This window comes from Aedes aegypti, chromosome 2 (assembly GCF_002204515.2).
Source record: "Aedes aegypti strain LVP_AGWG chromosome 2, AaegL5.0 Primary Assembly, whole genome shotgun sequence".
NCBI lineage: Eukaryota > Metazoa > Arthropoda > Insecta > Diptera > Culicidae > Aedes > Aedes aegypti.
The window spans coordinates 413,085,516-413,105,172 of NC_035108.1; the positions used below are offsets into that span (position 1 = coordinate 413,085,516).

A 19,657-nucleotide genomic window follows, 5' to 3' on the forward strand; every position below is an offset into this window, starting at 1 on the left:
CTGCAAAAAATCCTGAAAGAATTCTAAAATGAATAATTGGAAATATTTTCTCGTTTTTTTTTTTCAACATTTTCTTAAAGGAATTTCTGGATACGTTTACAAACAATAATAATAAATCCATGGCATAATTTTATATAAATTACCAGGAGAAATGTTCTAAGAAATGCCCTGATGAGTTATTCAAGGTCACTTGAGAATAAGTTTGGATGATTTTTGGTAGGTATTTTTGGATGATTTAAAAAAAATCTGAAAAATGTAGATATACATTCATTGTTTAAAAAAAAAATAAATTAAAATTTGTAAAATTAACTTTTTGTTTTTTATCTGTTTTACTCAAGTTTGTGCCCTTAATATTTTTCGCTCAGTCCGTAGTGGTCTTGGATTTAAAAGAAAATAAATATTTGCATCTGCCTAAATAGTCGACCTGAAATCGTAAGCTTACTCATTCTACAAAATTCATGCTTTTGAAAATATCTCAAACATTTAAATTTGAAGAAAATGTACACCTTTAGCTTTTAACTCATGTATATACCGTAATCCGGGGGCAAATTGATCATTGGGGTAAATTTGATTAAATCGGTACCAAGTAGCATTTCCATTCAAGGATGCTTAATACTTCGTTGACATCACATACATTCCATGTTTTCTAGTTCATAGATGTCTAATGATGATTTTAAACTATTTCTTTTTTTACGTCAATTTTGCATAAAAATATTCATAGTTTTTGAAGGTGTTAGCAATACTGTTGGAAAAGTCAGTACTGAACAATTCGCTGGTGCTAATCCTGCATGTAAACTTTTAGTGTCAAAAATGTAGTGTAAGCTTCAGTGTGAACTGCTGAACTCATTTTTGAAATCGTACAGCATTACAAAAAAGTGTTTTGGTCATAAAACCATTTATTGTTGAATAACTAGCTTATTTCAAGGAGAATTGCATACATATAGGCGTATTATGCAGATTTACAAAGTTTAATTTTGCAATAAAATGGTAATGTACACGAGTTGTAAGAATTTTTACATCATTTTTAGATTTAGGAGACCCAAATTTAGTAGATAGGGAAATTTTACATTCTAAAATATGCTTTTTTATATAGTGATCAATTTCGCCCCAATGTGTCATTTTCAATTTATGATATTAAAACTTATTTTATGAAGTGTTAAATTTTATTTCATAAAAAACCGATTACATTAACTGATAGACATCAATGCAGTACTGGTTTTACATAAATAAATTTAGGAAAATAACTTACAATGAAAATATTCGTGGAGGTCCCTAAAATGTGGGATAAATTTAGGGTGGGCTGAGAGCCCCGGTAGGACCGTGACTGTAAGCCCCACATTTTAGAGGCCCCCAGTCACGGTCCTCCCGGAGCCCTCAGCCCACTCACTCTAAATCTATCTCTAAAATATTAAAAGTCAGGGATAATCAAGGGGCCCTTGTACATCGCAGATCCAAGTCTGCAATTTTGAGGCCCCTAGAAGCTCGGGGCCCGGTGCGGACCGCACCCACCGCACCCCCCTAGCTACGCTACTGTGAGGATGGGATTTGATCGCAGGTCCTCGGCGTGAGAGGCGTGTGTTCTAACCACTACACCAGGTCCGTCACCTAACAGATTCTAAAAATTCCAACGATACTTTCAGGAACCCCACCGAGAATATCACGGAAACATTTAGAATTTCCGGAATTCAACATGCTGTTAAGAAAACACACGGGGAGCGTCAAAATTCTACCACAATTTCAAAATCTCTTCATAGATTTTAAGCTAAAATTCAAAAAAATGTCAAACGCTGGCGTTGGCGAAGATCACGCAGAAAATTTTTCATAAAATCATACACGTAAAGAGAATACCAGACTAATCGCAAAATTACACAACAAATTTTGCAAATTACAGCACCTTCATGAATTTGTGCAAATTGTCACGTAATCGATTAGATTCCATGCATGCATCTTCATACGCATGATTGTTAATTTTAATAGAATAGATTTGTCTTTACGCGCAGAATCACTGCCACCCGTGAGCTCATGTTCGAAAGGCTTTTTATTCATACCAAAAGTGTAGTAAACTTTGTGGATTTTGTTTTTAGTAGATGCTACATATGGTAAAGTTAAACGGTTTTTAAACATAAAGAACGGAACATGCGAAAGAGGGATATTTTATGATTCAAAAGCCAAAGTATTGGGTGACATGCCATTTGCAATTATTATTGGCATTTGATCTTTCAACAATTTAATCATAATTGTTTTCAACCTTATAACCTTGTCTGTTCTTGGCAGCAATTAGGGGAACTTATGTATTCTCGGCAGTCTAAGCCGATGTCGCGCTTCTTTTGTAATTTTCTCGGATATCAGCAGCCAAATTACGTGTTTGTTTGTTTACATTCATGCGCTGCTCAATCATCTATCGATTCACTCCGACAGACTTGTTGAAATCTCTCTGGAAACGCTTTTACAACGCTGCAAACATCTCTTGTCAGTGTGACTATTGTTGGCAGCCTCATTCTGTTCGGCAGCTTTCCCATAAGAGCTGTTGACGAATCACTTCGGCAGCTCCAAACCAGTCGCATTTTGAGGCGTGTTCATTTGAATTGATGACATCTCTGGCGAAATTGTTTGTACCGTCTCGGAAATCTCGTCAGCGAGTAGAGTTACATATTTCTCAGGAGCACATAAATGTACTGACGAGCCTCCAACCAAACCGTCTCCTAGCTCTTTGGAATCCTAGTGTGCTGCGCTAGACGGAGGCTCACGAAAATTCTAAAAGCGCGCGCTAGGTGATGTGCTCTCGGGGAGACTCGTCTCATGCGCTGCTCGGCGCTACGGCTCGCCAACGGTCTCCAAGTTGTGAAACAACTGCTTAGTAACGAAGAGCCTCTATAACTTTTTTTTTGCCTTATTATGCTAGCTGCCTATATGACATGGTCGCCCAAGTAACAATTTTAGTTTTACGAATTACTTCCAGGGTGCTATAAATGAACGCCCATAAAACCACGGTCAAGGCACTGTTACCTTCATCGCATCCCCCAAAACCTCTTGTAGATTAAAACGTGACTAGTTAGCCCACTCTGATAGAGGCTATGAAGTGCATATTTATGTCACACAAATAAAGCAAAATAGCATTAATGATAGCAATTTTGAGGCCACCTGTTCTAGATGAATGTCGCTTCATCTTGAAAATGATTTTATCATAACGTCGATCTTACAACGTAAACAAAACAAAATAAGAATTAAAACGTCTGTGATAATTTATTTCGTAGTGCTTTTTATTTGAAGTGATTTCTTTGGATATAGTGCTCAAATTTTTAGTGCCGAGTGAGATTTACTGTGAAATGTGATGGAAGAGAAGAAAATTTGCCTATGCCCCCTTTGAAAGTGGTATATTTCTAGTAATTTAGCAATTGCTAAAATAAATCGCCAGGTGAAGGATTCAACATTTCTTGGTTTGATTGGTCAGTAATTGTGCTTTAAATTATATCCAATCAGTTTAATCATCATACCATATCATCTGATGAGCAAATTCACGGAGATAACATGATTGGAAAAAAATAAATTGTGGCAACCGAAGTGAAATTAATATGACAGAAGCATGATTGATAGATTGCCATCGACAAATGCTGTTTTATCATCATAAATACACAAATAAGGGCACATAGTTAGCATTCGGAATTTGTGGATGTAAAATTGCCTTTATAAATGCTGATTGAAGATGATTCAGCTTTTTTTTGGCTTTTTATGACAACTAAGCAGCATTCAACAAAGTTTAACAGTTTGGGTATGTTATTATGAAGAATATTCGCAAAAACAATGTAACGGACATTAGTTTGTCCTTTTTCCATCAGGAATAAGTGTTTGCAATGCATCGCAATGCATTCGCAATACATCTGAATTGCCCAAATACTGATTTCAAAGGTATAAATAAGGTAAGTCATCAATATTCAAGTGCAAGTCAATCTGTTTAAAAGCAGCTTTTATGACAACAAGGTGTATTATATCAATCTTTTATCATATCCGTCACAAATAAGTGTCATTCAGCCACCACTAGCAGTTTAAATGAGGTATTATATGCTGCAATAAAGCTGGTCTTGTAGCCACAAAATTTTAACTTTATAGTTTGTCTCTAAAAGGTTTTGAAAACAACTTACAGCTGACTCACAAAATATAATCTTCTAGCAACGTTAAATGTCGCCTCTAGCTTTCCTAGCATTCACGTAACTGTCATAAAACATTAATAAATCCACACGAATGCCTAATTGCTGTGGAATTGTTACTTGGGCGAAGACTCGTGATCCAAAAGTTACAATTTCGATCCTCGTTGAAAACTTTTGTAATCACTTCAATTATTGCGCTGAATTTTAAACAGCACATGTGACGGAGCGCATGAGATCGCATTGAGACACATCTCAAGAATAATGAGGCGCACCAGAAAAGGTCTCACAATGTACAGCGTGCCCATGCGCTTGCAAGCAATGAGGCTCTTGCACCTACGGCTACAGCACGTGCACAGTAACTCTACTGACAGAACAAAGAATCCTTTGAATGTTTTCATTTGTGTGTTTTAATATAAAAATACTGTGTATTTGGCATTTGAAATTTGGTTGCCGATAATAGTCGCATGGTGCCGAAGCCGTAAGTCTCCCTATAAGGAATGTTATTTTTTATTACTCATACAACCCAACTGCACTATCGTGAAGAGGATGAATTTCTTTTTCTAATAGTACATAGATGGGCTTGAATATGTTCGATAGTGACGTTATAATGGATTGCTAACAAAATCAGTTCACCCTGTTACAACGTTGCAGTCGAATTTCGTTCCTATTGTCATAATATATAAAATTAAACGATCCGAAGCATGCCTATCTATGATTCATAACTGTGATGTTGCTTCCGCTGCTCACAGTTATCGGCGCTTCATAGAATGTAATTAACATTTCATTTCATATTGAACAGGTTTTCGCCCTTAGCGAGATCACCATCTCTCAACTTGAAGTTAGAACATATCAAAGTTAATTTTTTCAACATTTGATTCACTTAAAAAAAAGGATTCAAAAATCACGTCCACCGTGATTTGGGATTTCTAGACCCCCTCCCCTTTCTGTTACACTTTTTTCAATTCATAATACATACACTGTCACACTTTCATAGAATCCCCCCCACTCCCCCAAATGAAGAACGTCATTTTTGAATAACCCTTTCGGTTAAACATTCATGGTCATAGAATCTATAGGGGGAGATCCCCCAGTACCGGACACTTAAGCCACTAAATTCATAATTCGAAAAACATTGATTTTATGGGCTGTGTTACCCATTTATGATAAATATTATCATTTTTATTGTGTACAAAAATTAATTTGAAAATATAAATATGAATTTTTATATTGCATTTTGATGATTTTCAGTACCAAATTAATCGATCTCGAAAGGGTGCACCCAATACCGGACAAGATCTGGAAATGCCTCGAATTCTGTAAATTTGAACATCATCGCATGTGTAAACTATAGGAATAGTTTATAATTACCAGTTCAATGCATTTGCTACATTTACAAGAATAATTTGAGTTTTTCTTAGTTTGCAAGATGCCTATCAAAAACCTCTTTCATATATGATAAAAAATAGCACATTTTACGATGTTGTTCTGAATGTTCATTATTCTTAATTTTATTTCATATTTGATACCATGATCGACGGAACCCATGAAAAATGAAAGTATTCTGAGACACTGATACAATAATTACAAAGATATCATATAACAAATCAAGCTGTCCGAAACTGAAGGACAGGAGGTGCTTAACCAAAATTGTAATTTGTCCATATTTAGTTCAATTAAGGTACAAAATACATTCATACTATCAAATTAGAATTATGTTCAATCATGCTTGCGGGATCCAAAGAATTTTTTCATATTCAAAATATTTACTAAATAGGCTCAAAATTAAGTGGATACGTCAATTTTTTAAAGATTTTCAAACTTTTCTACTTTTTTAAAAAGGCATGCATATTTCAAGGATGTGTTATTCTACGCAAACATTAGTCTACATAATAGCTTTCTTTTCTACTAATACACCATCTTGATTGGACCATGATTTCTCAATGTTTCGGCTTTGTCCGGTATTGGGTACTATCCGGCACTGGGGGATCTCCCCCTACACTAAATTGTACTAAATTCACTTGTTGACGAAATCATTCAAATAGATTGATTTTCAATTGATTTCAAAAATAATTAGGTACAAGAAAAAATTATCACTCACTACCTTCTCAGCTGTATGAATAAATGAATTTCCACTAAGCTTTTACAAATGTTGTTGCCAAATGACAGAAGTAGTCGAAATGTTACGCAATTATATCCCAAAATCTAGTAATTGAAATTTCAGCATGTTTTATTGGTAGAATTCTTACAGAACCTTTAACAAGCATTATCCAGATTGCAGAAAAGTATTTTAAAATAGATGTTATGATAGATTCTGATGACATACTGGAGTATCTATTTTTTGTGCGAATGCCCAGTATTTCGAAAAAATCCGGTATTGAAGATTCCGACGTATTACTGAGCACAGTGCTCACAAAATTCTGTACAGAACTAAACTACTATTCTACGATGTTGTAAAATTATACAATCTAACAAAATGCTTTTGATCGATGAGCTAAAACTCTTTCAATAAACCCCTATGAAAATCTGATGTACGGATTTCAACATTATTTTTGGCAAAATTAAATCTGCCATGACCCTCTACAGAAATAGCCAGGTATCTATCAACATTTTCTCAAGTGATTGTTTAGGAATGTCCCAAAAGGATATTGTCCAAATTCTACAACAGTATTGCATGTGAAGACCTTGGGAAGATTCTAATAAAAAAAACCAACAGCAATTCGTCAAAATCTTTCAAGGGAATGGGGTGAAAATTGTCTCAAGAATCGTTTCAAAAGGCTTTTCAAAGTTTAAAAGATTTTTTTTTGGTATTTCCAAAAATCTGCAAAAATCTTACCCAGTAAGAAAGTTCCTTATGAGCTTTATGCCTTATTGTAAACCGTGGGAAGAATCCTCAGAAAATGTTGGTAAGTCTGTCCGAAAATTTTGTCAAATATTCGTTAGGATACTTGTCAGAAAACTACGAAGAATCAATACTACAGGCAAATATCTAGAATCTCATAAGACATCAACCAGAAATCATATGGATTCGGATAACACCAATGGTTTGAATCAAAAAGTCAAGAATTTCAAATTTCCAAATTGCGATTAAAGACAACTCAGGACAACGAAGCAACTACTCAAGAATTTTTCATGTATTTCACCAGAAACGAAAACTGAAAATATGGTCCATTATGGTTTTCTATTAATTACATATCTTCTGAAACCATCTTACTCTAAACTTCCAATAAACATAATCCATGTGAATGGTGTCTAATAAATTTAATGTGATATATACATACAGTTAACTCTTCATAACTCAATATTGGAGAGACCATCGAGTTAGGGATTGATACCTCCTAATGTAACTTTTATCCAAGGGACTATTATCCCTGTTATTGTCTTTTAGCCATAAAAACCAAGTTTTTCTCGATATCGAGAGAACAGCAGTAAGCGTGTGCAAACATTGCATTTTTTTCTTTTTTGAAAGGATTCTTACTGATAATACTATCAAAACGCACTTAAAAACGATGTCGTAGTAACTCCAATGATCGTAGCCTTAAAAATCGACCGATTTAAACATAAAATCGAACATGGTACAAAAAAACGATCAAAATTCCACCAGTAAATTATGAAAATATTGCAGGCAGAAGGTGACCATTACTTGATGCAATGTTTTGTGTTTGGACATGTTTTTTATAATGAATAATTTCTCATCAAAATGTCATTTCCAATTTTTGATTTTTATTATTATTTCTAGAATTATTAAATGTTATGCATCAAAAACTACGACAATAGCTGGATTCTTGGGAATAAAATTATATGAAATTCTCATATCCTTTTAAAATTGCCTCCGTCTTACGATCGTTGATTTAAATGAAACTTTGCACAACTTTTCGGTACAAAAGTCTGAACATTTTTTATATGGTAAGCACAAACATCCTCAATCCCATTGAAGTTGAGAAATATCCAATTGAAAGGATCCTCGTCAGGACCTGGATTTGATGATGCTTGGCTGACTAAATACGCGTTTCCTACTATGGCTATGTGGTTCCCCTGTGTCATGCTCCTACTTGAAGTCAAACAATGGCTTTTGCCAAATATCTTACATTCATATGCCTCGCCAGGAATCCACTGCATATTTTGCAAAGAAGCACAGCTGATTCCACTAGTATGAATGATTCTCGCTTGAATTTTAAGAGAGACTAAGATACATTCAAGAATTATTTAACGATTTCTATAGAAATTTTCACACAATATTCGTCATTTTTATATGACAGGCCTGCCCAACGTACGGCCCGCGGGCCGCATCCGGCCCGCGACCTTGTTTTTTGCGGCCCGCGGAGGGTTCGAAGATTCTTCTCATATTTGGCCCGTTGACTTTTCTACCAATCCGAAGTTAGAACTTACCTAGACTAACAGTTTTAATTTACAATTTTGTTTAGTTAGGTCAGTAATTGTTTATAATGTTTATTTTCTGAAACTTTTCAAATATCAGATTTTATGAATTATTAAAGTTTTTAATGTTAGAGTCTGGGCATTTTGCAGCTAGATTTAAGCACTGTCGATTGCAGTTTTTATTAAAGTTGAAATTGTTCTACGTATGAATCTGACATGAGATAACGATTTGAGATTAATATTATTGGGATTACAACCAAAATATTTCTACCATGCCTTCTTTCAACATTCAATGTATGAAGCTTAAACATAACTCATTGCCAAAAGGCTAAATTTTCAAACATAATTTCACTAAATCAAAGGCTTAAATTGTCACAGAACATTGGGAGTAAATTTTACTAACACCTGGGCGTGATTCACGCAGAATCCTTGGCATGATTCTAAACGTAATATTTTAAAATCCAGGGCAAGGTTATCATATAACACTATGTAAGATTTTGACAGAATCTTAAACGAATAGGTAATAGAATTTTGAGCAGGTTTCTTTTGAAATAGTGGTAAGCATACACAAAGTTTTCAAGAAAAGATTCCGGAATATATATTGGGTGAGATTCTGAAGAAATCCAAGACACGATTCTTGTAAAATTCTGAAATTCCGACCAAGATTTTCAGGGTTCTGATAATACTAAGTCGGGTTCTGGCAGAATTCGGAGTATGATTTTGATAAAATCGTGGGCATTACTCTCACAGGGTTTCAAGTTTATGGAGTAGATTCTTTAAAATATGCTGGTATAGATTATTTCATAATTTTGAAAGGCACTTTTACAATATCTAGCAGGAAGTTTTATCTGTTTTTCTAATTCAATTCCAAAAGAAATTAGCTTCATTCACTGATTTTTGTCAGATTTCATGGACTTCGTTTACTGACTTTTATCAGACTTCATGCAAATATTTGAGCATCCAAAAATGTGGCCCGACACACATTTTTTCTGCTATTTGGCCCGCGGTTCAAAAAGGTTGGACAGGCCTGTTATATGATTAGATACGATACCTTTGCAATAATCAAAACATACCTTTTAAATTACGAAATTATTTTAAAAAAAATGGTTGATTCGTATTGTTTAGCACCTAAAAGGCCAATTCTGTAATAAATTAAGCACATAATTCACCATTCAAGCTGGTAAACGCGCATGCTAGAAGACTGAAATCGATAAACAATGCATTTTTGAACATCAATATCTCAGAAAAATAACGGGGCATGACATTTTTTAATACAGCGATATGTTGGTGTATGAGACAAGAAATTGTTCCGCTGTATTATAAATCCAACTCTCTTGTACCTTCGTTTCTTGATTTAAGGAACGAACAACCTTTACCAGTTACTCATATGTAGTTTTCTCTATCCAAGCTGGTTTTCATGGTTCGTCTCCATACTGATACATTATGCACGTCAAATCATCTCGAAGGAGAATCCACTTTACAACATGTAGCCAAACAAACGCAAAACACGTCAAAGCATCAAACTCGTCATCTCACGTGACCACGAGATAGAATTTTCCCATGAGGTACCGACTCTGGCTTGTTTCAACCCCTATCTAATTTGTTGCACGGGATCGTTCCCGTCGTTGGAAACGTCTCAATTTGAGTCAATGTTGACGACTTGCTTGGAGTTCTACATGTAGCGTGCGGTAAAGCTGAGATGGATGTTTATTATTGTTTCTCACTAGAACCATTCGTACATTTATTATTCAGCAACGTTGGCCATCGAGAAAACAAAAATTTGACATGCCATTTCCACCCCCGACATGGCAAGGAGTTCTGCAGACTACAACTGCTTAACCCCTCGAGGTTGTTGGAAAAGGAAAAAAGGTAAAATGTTAAACGCCAACCAAAGAGATACATCTCTTCTTGGGCTGCTCTGACTGAGCTATCGGCGACAAGCTACAAGACCAACCTTGTGGGATGTGGTGGTTTATGATATTTGTGACGGTTTTTCGCTCGGAATCGTGTTTAATTTTACGCTGTCATCTTGTGCTTATGCCGGCTGCTTTACGAGCACCTATCTCAAAGGAATTTCCTTCGAAACTCGGCGAACGAGTGTGCATACGAACGTATGTCACTTGAGTGGTGTGTACGAATTTTGTTGTCAAATTTACTGTCTACCTAATTTACATAATCTGATAGGTTACAAGTTTGGAGGGTTTGAGAAAAAACGTTTGCTAAAAATAATTCAATACCTAAAGTATGATATGTAAGGATTTAGATTCCAAAATCATGGATGATCCTTTTGTTGCAATAGTATTTTCCTTGGACAGACAGCTTTTCAATATTCATTATGGAACTTCCTTAGCCAAGTAGTTAGAGTCCGCGGCTACAAAGTAAAGCCATGCTGAACGTGTCTGAGTTCGATTCCCGGTCGGTCCAGGATCTTTTCGTAATGGAAATTTTCTTGACTTCCCTGGACATAGAGTATCATCGTAGCTGTCACACGATATACGAATGCGAAAATGGCAACTTTGGCAAAGAAAGCTCTCAGTTAATAACTGTGGAAGTGCTCATAAGAATAATGCTCATAAGCTAAGAAGCAGGCTCTGTCCCAGTGCGGACGTAAATGCCAAGAAGAAGAAGAATAATCGGTCGTAGGAAAAATCAGGGTTATAATTATGTTTTTTTTTTGTAATATGCAACGTCTAGATGGGGAAATACTTATCAGAGATATTCGGCAAAGTTAAAGCATGGAATAAGAACTTTCCAAAATGTGTATGGCAAGTTTTTTTATTATGATAATAGATGGCAACATTGCCCATATGAATGTAGATACCAATAAATTTTAAAAATAACGATACCGAATGTTCACCAAAGTTGAAGAAAGTTGTTGAGTACACCCTGATGTACCTGCGCGCCTCTCTATCCAATCTAGCCTCTTTAATTATTACATACACCAATCTACGCTGGTAGCGTATGATACCTTCTTACCTAAAGAGGGATATAGAACGTCATCATTCAACGGTATTGGGGACAAAGAAAACGTTGTTACCGTGAAAACCACAACATCATTCTAGTGCTACATTAATTTCCCTAATTTCATTACTTATCACCTATTATGTACATTTAAACCAATTTGAAATTGTGCTATTTAACTATAATTCACTTAAGGTAATAGTGTTTCTATGAACTACGTGGAAGTTATTGCTAAATTAATGAAATCTTATCTACAGTGTCGCCTTAAGCCTACAAAGTGCATTACCATAACCCTAAATCTATTCACATTGAGAACCTACATGCAAAGGTAAATTTAAACACTTAAAATACTATTGAAATACTTAAACTAAGACTGAATATTACTACTTATAATGAATAATGTTTGGTTAACAGGCTAGAAGATCGAAGCTCAAAGCTCGCATGATCACTGAAACATTATCCAATAGCGCACAACGGGACTAAACGTAAGTCACAATGGACAAACATATATTGCAAAAATACTAAATGGACATTTATTAATTAAGGTAAAAACATGTAAACTAACATGAACATGCATGACATCCATTACAGGAATTTAATAATAGCCACATTTAAACGTAAATCCTACGTGTCCGGTCGTTTGTGGTATTATTATCTTGGAAATAAACCCTGTGCAGTTTTACGTTGGGCAAATTCCCAACATCTTATTAAATTCGTTTATATTAACGAATCGGTCAATTCGGTCATGTCGAGCCGCGGTCGGTCAAATAAAGGCAGTAATGCCGGTGGGGGTGATAGTGATGCGAATGGTGGTGCAACTAATGGTGCGATTGGTGGCATAACTGAAGGTGGTGCAACTGGTGGTTTAAGGGTGGTGGTCACCGACGAAACCGTGGAACCGGAAGCATCATTTCCCGGTCAATCGTGTAGAGTTTGCCGTCGAGAGGACAACGAACAAATGGTGAGGTGTGATAAGTGTCTCAAGTGGTTTCACTTTATCTGCGTGGGAGTCACCCAAGCCATCGAAGACGTTCCGTGGAGCTGTGCTGGCTGCGAGAGCTCGACACAAAATGCCAATTTGCAGTTGAATCCAGCCGGCGTTGCTGCTTCTCACGGAGGTACCAAGAAGAAATCAATCGTTGCAGAGGACAATAACGCTTCAACGCATCTTCAGCCAAGCGTCCAGGTAACTCCAAAAACCTCAAACACGATCAAACCAAGCCAAACGAAGCCGAAGAAGACCACCAAGAAGCTCCCTAAGGATAAGTCTCCGATGTTGGAGTCGGTACCTCCGAAGGACGGGCATTCCCAGATGGACAGCTACAAGTTTCCGTCAAAGAAGATTGAGCCAGCGCTGGAAGTCGGTGAGCAACAGTATTATAGCAGCAAGTATCCGTCGAAGATCGTTGAGCCACCGGTTCGAAAGGCTAATTCTGTGTCATCTCATACGTCAAGTCATGCGTCCAGTAGATCTTCGCAATCTATCGCAAAGCTGAAGCTGCAGAAGTTGGAGGAAGAACGAATTCTTAATTCGAAGAAGTTGGAGCAAGAACGCCTCTACTTGGAGGAGAAATATAGACTTCTGGAACAGATGGCTAGTGATAGCGGATCAGATGTGCACAGCCAGTTAGACGTCGTAAGCAGATGGCTCCCTAGAGCAGAATCGAGTCAGCTGTCGTTTGTTCCTGAACCCGTCCACCTCGCTGCCAATTCCGTCGTCAACCTTCGACCCAGAGCAGGCGAAGAAGCGCTCCGTAGCGCGCAGCGTGAATTACCGCAGTATCAGCCTGCTGCCAATCAAGCCTTCGAAGACGAACACCGTAGTGGCGTCCGAGAAGTTCCGCAGCATGCTAGTCGCCTGCCGGAGTATGATGAAGATCGCTGTCAGTTAACCAAGAAGCAGCTAGCGGCGCGACAGGCCGTTTCCAAGGATCTGCCCCCGTTTTCCGGCAACCCCGAGGATTGGCCTCTATTCATAGCGACATTCAACAACACGACGGCCATGTGCGGCTTCACAAACGACGAGAACATCTTCCGATTGCAGAAAAGTCTGAAAGGACGTGCCTTCGAAGCAGTGAAGAGCCGATTAGTTCATCCTGCCAACGTTCCCGGCGTGTTGAAGACTTTGAAGATGATGTTCGGGCAGCCAGAAGCCATTGTTCATACGCTGATCGAAAAAATCCACGCTTTGCCGGCCATTAGAGAAGACAGACTGGAAACTCTGGTGGATTTCGCCGTCAGTATCGAGAACTTCTGCGCGACTGTGGATGCCTGCGGCTTGGATGAATACCTGTACAACTCTACTCTCCTGCATCAGCTAGTTAGCAAGCTACCACCAACTATCAAGCTGAATTGGGCGCAGTACAGGATCGCACTTCCGGGAGTCAATTTAGCGTCGTTTAGCACTTGGATATACTCCCTCGCTGAAGCTGCTAGTGCAGTTACAATCCCAAACATAGTAAACTCCAGACCAATCCGGAGTGAGAGTCGCACAACAAAGAAGGGAAATGCCTTCGTGAATGCTCATTCCGAAAACGCCTCTTCAGAATCTCGTTCACCAAATCCTTCAAGTGGGAAGCGCTCAAACGCCAACGGAGAATGTCTCGTTTGCAAAGGAGCCTGCAAGGCGGTCGACAAGTGCAAGCGGTTTCTAGAGTTTTCTCGCGATTCGCGCTGGTCCACGGTACGAGAATTCGGACTCTGTCGTCGTTGTCTCAGCCGACATAACGGCGAGTGTCAAGCCAAGCTTTGCGGAAAGGATGGTTGCCAGTTCAAGCACCACGCGCTGCTGCACAAAGACCAAAAGCAACAATCACCCGCTTCACCAACAACGCAGTCATCTCCTGCATCGATCCCAACGACGACGGACGGTACGGAGCCTCCTAAGACAGGAGCCGGTCCTTCGACGCATAGTTGCCACGCACATCAGACTAAATCGAGCGACATACTGTTTCGCTATCTTCCGGTTGTGCTACACGGCAAGTATAGATCGATCCGTACACACGCTTTCCTCGACGACGGTTCGGATCTCACGCTACTCGACGAAGAGTTAGCCGATGAACTAGAGCTAGATGGAGAAGTGCGATCGCTTTGCCTTCACTGGACCGGTGGCACGCAACGTCAAGAGAAAAAGTCTCGGATCGTCGAACTCGAGATAGCTGGTGTACACAAAGGAGCTAAGAGTTTCACAATGAACGGTGCACGTACTGTGAACGAACTTATGCTTCCGCACCAGACGATGGACACCGAAGAACTCGCATCGCTTTACCCTCACCTAATGGGACTGCCGATCGAATCATATCACAGCGTTCGGCCACGTATCCTCATTGGCCTTAAGAACCAGCATCTCAGCCTTGCGCTCAAGTGCCGCGAAGGTAAACCGAACGATCCCGTCGCTATCAAGACCCGTCTAGGATGGACAGTTTGTGGAGGAAGATCCACAGATGTAACCAGCCCAGTGCACTCTGTTTATCATATCGGTTCATGCGAGGATCAGTGCCCAGCGGACGAAGATCTACACCAAGTTATCAAAGACTACTTTGCGTTGGATAGCTTGGGGATCATGAAGCCTTCTGAAGCACCTCTCTCCGTCGAGGATCAACGAGCGCAGTCCCTTCTCCAGTCGCTAACTAAGTTCACAGGAGAACGCTATGAAACCGGTCTACTCTGGCGATACGACGCCGTTCGCCTGCCGGACAGTCGAGCGATGGCCCAGCGACGTTTCCAGTGCCTTGAAAAGCGCATGATGAAGGAGGAAATATTGGCTAAAACGTTGAAGGAGAAAATGACCGACTACCTGAAGAAAGGCTACATACGAAGGTTATCCGACGAAGAATTGCGGCAGCCATCACAGCGCGTTTGGTACCTTCCAGTGTTTCCAGTGACAAACCCAAATAAACCAGGGAAAGTAAGGATCGTATGGGACGCTGCGGCCAAAGCATTCGGAGTATCTCTGAATTCTGCCTTGCTGAAAGGTCCCGATCATCTTTCGTCGTTGTTCACTGTGTTGATCCGTTTCCGCGAACGTCCCATAGCCCTGACTGGTGACATACGGGAAATGTTCCACCAGGTACGGATCCGGCCAGAAGACCAGCAGTGTCAACGTTTTTACTGGAGGGACGATGATGGAAACGTAGCGGTCTACGTGATGTGCGTCATGACATTCGGCGCCTGTTGTTCTCCCAGCAGTGCCCAATATGCGATGAACCTCAATGCTCAGCGCTTCGCCCAGAAATACCCTACAGCGGTGGAGGTTATCGAGAAACGGCACTACGTCGACGATATGTTGGTCAGCGTCGACACAGATGAGGAGGCGGTCGAACTTGCCAAAGAAGTAAGGTACGTCCACTCACAGGGCGGGTTCGAAATACGTAATTGGACCAGCAACTCTCAACGCGTCCTGGAAGCCCTACGTAGAAGCAACACGGAAGAGAAGAATCTTGACCTTTCGCCAGAATTGGGAACGGAAAAGGTACTCGGGATGTGGTGGTGCACAGCTTCAGACGTGTTCACCTACAAAGTCGGCTGGAACCGTTATGATAGTGATCTGTGGAAAGGTCGCCGCCAGCCCACGAAAAGAGAAGTTCTACGGGTTCTGATGACGATCTTCGACCCCCTTGGACTCATCGCGCCATTCCTCATGTTCCTCAAGATCTTACTTCAAGAAATCTGGCGCAGTGGAATTCAATGGGACGACAAGATCGATGACAATGCCTTTGCCAAATGGTGCAGCTGGCTGCGAGTGCTGCCTCAAGTCGAACAGGTTCAGATACCTCGATGCTTCTGCTCCCAAACCTCTTCGGAGTACGAAGACGTTCAGCTGCACACATTCGTAGACGCGAGCGAGAACGCTATGGCTGCCGCATGCTACCTACGATTTGAGCGGAATAGCTTCGTTTGGTGCCGTTTAGTTGCCGCCAAAACAAGAGTAGCACCTTTGAGATACCACTCTATCCCGCGACTTGAGCTAATGGCAGCTGTTATCGGTACACGACTTTCCCAAACGGTCACCGAGTCTCTGTCAATCACTCCAAGTAAGCAGTTCTTCCACTCGGACTCCAGGGATGTGATCTGCTGGATAAACTCGGACCATCGTCGTTACACGCCCTTCGTTGCCAGCCGTGTTGGCGAGATTCTAGAAGCTACGGACCAGAAACAATGGCGGTGGGTCCCGACAAAGCTTAACGTAGCTGACGAAGGCACGAAGTGGGAGAAATTTCCGGACATGACACCAGAGTCCAGGTGGTTCATCGGGCCAGAGTTTTTACAGAATTCGGAAGAATTATGGCCGTGCCAATCAACGAAGGGTAGCAAGACATCAACAGAACTCCGTCCTTCACTGCTAACTCACTTCTCCGCACCAGATCCACCAATCAACGTCTCCAGCTGGAAGCGGATGATCAAAGTAGCCGCACTCGTACACCGTTTCGTTACGAACTGTCGTCTGAAGGTCCAGAAGAAGTCCACCATTCATGGGCCTCCTTCCACGGAGGAAAAGCAAATCGCCGAACGCTACGTGATTCGTCAAGCTCAACGCGAGGCCTACCCAGACGAAATAGCAATTCTGCAGAAGCCGTCGAAACCCATTCCCAAAACCAGTTCCTTGTTTAAACTATCTCCTTGGATGGATAACAACGGATTGATGCGGATGCGAGGAAGAATCGACGCCTGTTGTCAAGCCACCGAAGACGCTAAGAACCCAATTATCCTTCCACGAGACCACCATACCACCAAACTTATTATCGCACACTATCACTATAAGTATAACCACCTTAACCACCAAACCGCAATAAATGAGCTCCGCCAAAGATACTGCATACCACGACTACGAGCGGCCTACGCCAAGGTACGGTACAATTGCCAACACTGCAAAAACCACCGCGCCACACCGCAGCCACCTATAATGGCTGACCTCCCTTCAGAGCGACTCGACGCATTCGCCCGTCCCTTCACCCATATTGGCGTCGACTATTTCGGTCCCCTCGAAGTCGTTGTAGGGCGCCGCGTGGAGAAACGATGGGGCATGCTGGTTACGTGCCTGACTACGCGTGCGATCCACATCGAAGTGGTGCACACTTTGAGTACCGACTCGTGCATCATGGGTCTTCGCAACTTTGTAGCACGTCGAGGCACACCAAAAACGATCTACAGTGATCGCGGCACTTGCTTCATCGGCGCGAGCCGTGAATTAATGAACGTTGCCGCTGGGTTCAACCAGGACGATTTGATGAAGGAGTTTGGTGGGACCGAAACAACCTGGAAATTCAACCCCCCAGCCTCACCGCACATGGGCGGCAGCTGGGAACGCCTAATAGGCATCGTGAAGCGAAACCTGATGGCGATTCGGCCGTCTCACAAGCCTAACGACGAAGTGCTACGGAACCTTCTAGCCGAGATCGAGAACACCGTAAACTCTCGGCCACTAACGCACGTCCCAGTAGACGATGAGTCCGCATCCGCGCTCACCCCTAATCACTTCCTCTTGGGGTCATCTGATGGTACTAAGCCACTATGCACACTCGACGATAGCGGAGCAACCCTACGACGGACCTGGCGAATGTCTCAACAGCTAGCGAACCAGTTCTGGAAACGTTGGCTGAGTGACTATCTGCCGGAGATCACTCGCCGAACGAAATGGTATACCGATACGAAGCCTATTGCTATCGGCGACATAGTGGTCGTCGTCGATCCAAAGCTTCCCAGGAATTGCTGGCCCAAAGGTAAGGTCATCGGTACTAGCATCAGTCAGAAGGACAACAAGATCAGGACGGCCACCGTGCAAACCGCCACCGGAGTGTTTGAACGTCCGGTAGCCAAGCTGGCCGTGCTGGATGTACGGCGCGACGAATTGTAAGCCGACCAGAGGATCGCCGTACCTGGGGGGAGTGTTGAGTACACCCTGATGTACCTGCGCGCCTCTCTATCCAATCTAGCCTCTTTAATTATTACATACACCAATCTACGCTGGTAGCGTATGATACCTTCTTACCTAAAGAGGGATATAGAACGTCATCATTCAACGGTATTGGGGACAAAGAAAACGTTGTTACCGTGAAAACCACAACATCATTCTAGTGCTACATTAATTTCCCTAATTTCATTACTTATCACCTATTATGTACATTTAAACCAATTTGAAATTGTGCTATTTAACTATAATTCACTTAAGGTAATAGTGTTTCTATGAACTACGTGGAAGTTATGGCTAAATTAATGAAATCTTATCTACAGTGTCGCCTTAAGCCTACAAAGTGCATTACCATAACCCTAAATCTATTCACATTGAGAACCTACATGCAAAGGTAAATTTAAACACTTAAAATACTATTGAAATACTTAAACTAAGACTGAATATTACTACTTATAATGAATAATGTTTGGTTAACAGGCTAGAAGATCGAAGCCCAAAGCTCGCATGATCACTGAAACATTATCCAATAGCGCACAACGGGACTAAACGTAAGTCACAATGGACAAACATATATTGCAAAAATACTAAATGGACATTTATTAATTAAGGTAAAAACATGTAAACTAACATGAACATGCATGACATCCATTACAGGAATTTAATAATAGCCACATTTAAACGTAAATCCTACGTGTCCGGTCGTTTGTGGTATTATTATCTTGGAAATAAACCCTGTGCAGTTTTACGTTGGGCAAATTCCCAACAAAAGTGTTGTAAAGTGCAGTAAAGACGGCCAAAATACAAATGTTCTTGTGGATGGCAACACTGTTTAAAAATAATTAATAAAAGATCGAAATCATAAAACCAAAAGCGGATTAGAAAAATAGAATGCTTAGTAACATAGGAATACTCTTCAAACGTAATCCAGTTTTTAATAGAGGGTTCAAAATTTTGTCGTAGCAGGCAACACTGTTCAAGTGAAATTCCGGCACCAGGCAGTGCTAGTGTGCATTAACTTTTGTTTTGCGGATATCTCAGGATCCTGACCACTTAGAAAGATGGCGTCTTCGGCAAAGTTGTAAGGGCTATCGTTATTATAGTCAAGTGATTCGAGATTTTTCCAACAGGTGCCGCTAGTAAGCCTGAAACTTCGGAAATATTGTTTTTTTTTCAAGCCAACATGTTCGAGATTTTGACACCAGGTGGCGCAAGAGAGCATAAAACATTTATTTTGCAAATATCTTATGCTCCTGACTGCTTAGAACAA

At 40.5% G+C, this 19,657-nt stretch overlaps 2 long non-coding RNA genes across 3 annotated transcripts; both read left to right on the plus strand.

Moving 5' to 3' along the window:
- The first annotated feature begins 11,397 nt into the window (after positions 1–11,397).
- On the plus strand, positions 11,398–12,382 carry LOC110676022. Of its 2 annotated transcripts, XR_002500007.1 has the most exons (4): positions 11,398–11,675; positions 11,738–11,808; positions 11,895–11,965; positions 12,072–12,382. It is a non-coding gene; the product is annotated as an uncharacterized LOC110676022 (long non-coding RNA). The 2 variants fall into 2 exon arrangements; XR_002500006.1 differs by having other exon boundaries at positions 11,895–12,382.
- Positions 12,383–18,295: 5,913 nt separating this feature from the next.
- Positions 18,296–19,148, plus strand: LOC110676023. The gene is made up of 3 exons (XR_002500008.1): positions 18,296–18,648; positions 18,711–18,781; positions 18,868–19,148. It is a non-coding gene; the product is annotated as an uncharacterized LOC110676023 (long non-coding RNA).
- Positions 19,149–19,657: the final 509 nt, after the last annotated feature.